Genomic DNA, 2024 nt, shown 5'->3' with positions numbered 1-2024 from the left:
CAGGGATGCTGGACATTTTGTGATTCTGGGCAAAGCACTTAATTTCCCCGTGCCTATCAACAATGAATGAGTCTGTCTGTAACGTAACTGGTGCTCATAGATATTATCTGGAACGGAATCCCTTAAATGTGCCCCACATCAAAAATAAAACCGCTCATCCACTCTCGGTTATGTTCTTTGCATCCTGGTATCTGCAGTGTTTCTCTTATTGTATAAACAGGATTACTACTACATATCTCAGATCACACAGGGAACAAAACTGGGCGATCTTCTCGCACCCGGCATTGGACAATTCAAAAACTAGGCTAGGAAATGGAGCATCTGAAAGTTGGCTAAATTGGATAGCAAGGTTTCATGACAATGGTGTAGAAAAAATGACCCGCATCGCATTTCTTGCACAATAACGCTGTGTGTTGTTTAATTTGAGTTATGAACAAGTAGCTATTAAAGTGGGCCGGGTCCTGACGGTGCTCAGCACCTGCAGTTCTAAAAAGCAGGTGCCGAGACGGGTCCTATGTACGGCTGTTCATTTTTGCCCTCAGGGTGAATAAAAAATCCTAACTTTGCAGCAGTACCACTTTTCACTGCCTTTGATGTAACTTCGAAGAGACTCGCTGTAGTCTCATTTCAGAACTGAAATATTTTAAATATTATATACAACAAACCAATCGTTTTTGCTTATTTGTCTTACGCAACTAACAACCACTGACAAAGTCAATAGTCCTAGCTTGTAGGTGTAATGTTACTTGCCATATTATGTATCGGCATGCAATGACAGAAACAGCAAATACCAGTAGGGAGACACACTATGTGAAAGACAGGCTTTTAGCTAAGGGTGTTTTTAAGCTATGCCCTTAATTACATAGGCCAGGCCCCTTTGAGAGATGCCCGCACATAGTTTTTTCACCCCACACCAATTATTAATCTACGCCAATATATGTTCATATAAACCATGTGCACCAGAATGAAGTGGCATACTATTGTTTTACTTTTATGATCGCTGTTGGTTAGCTAGTTACTTCAAAAACTGGCAACGCTGCTCAGTGGCTGCTCCGATGACAGCCCTGAAATGGAACAGAATGTGCAGGCCTATGCCTTGCCCTTCTCGCTCGGTGTGGCATTCAGTCTCGTGTGAGCGAATGTTCAACCCAGCCTCTACATTTTTGCGTTTTACTCGCAACGGAGAGACTTGGCATTTCTGGTACATCCAAAGATCTGACAAACTTTAATGACTCCAAAGACCCACAACACTTTCACAAAATCCTACCACCCAACCCACACCCCCACTCCTCAAACTGTGCAGTCTATAAACCTCCATACTGCAGCTTCCTGGTGCCCGACACTAGAAACGTGTCTCTTGCTGAAGAGTCAGAAGATCCACAGTGACCGCCAACCCCGGCTCACGCCAAGGAAAGGGCAAGCACACCCACCCACTAGTCATCGCACGCGCCTGCCATGTTAAAAGTAACCGCGGTAAAAATAATTACAGCGAAAAATAGCATTTACATAAATTCCTGAAAGCGGTGAAGTGAGGAAGCCCGGCTGTAGGCCGAAAGCGTGCAGCCATTACTTTGCAGACTCCAGAAGCTCACTCTCATCTGCTGGCTGGCTTGAAAAAAAAGTAAACACAACACCAATTCCCAGTATAGCCCACTCACTCGAACCCAGTCCTTGCTCACGGGGCTGAAGCGCCGACTGAAGCTATCCGCCACCAGCACGACTTGCAGGGGCGGCTCCTCTTCCTGTTGAGCTCCAGCCAACCCCAGGTACTTGTGCTGTTCCCTCTCCGACTTTGTACAGTGGCCGCCATGTGTAGCTGAAGCCGTAGGCCATGCGCGATGACGTCAAACAGGATCTGCTATTAGTGACAGGGTGCCGTGGACAGGGAAAAGAGACTACAGCATACAGACATGAAAACAAAAACGTCTGTAGTGCGCATGTGTTGTGCATGTTTTGGTCAGGCAAAATGTCTCGGGACATCAAAAAAGAGTGCGATCACCCAGCCAATCCAATAACAAACAAGC

Source organism: Triturus cristatus, chromosome 4_2 (assembly GCF_964204655.1).
Source record: "Triturus cristatus chromosome 4_2, aTriCri1.1, whole genome shotgun sequence".
Classification (NCBI taxonomy): Eukaryota; Metazoa; Chordata; class Amphibia; order Caudata; family Salamandridae; genus Triturus; species Triturus cristatus.
The sequence above is the reverse complement of the archived record's forward strand: the minus strand, read 5'-3'. Positions refer to the sequence as shown.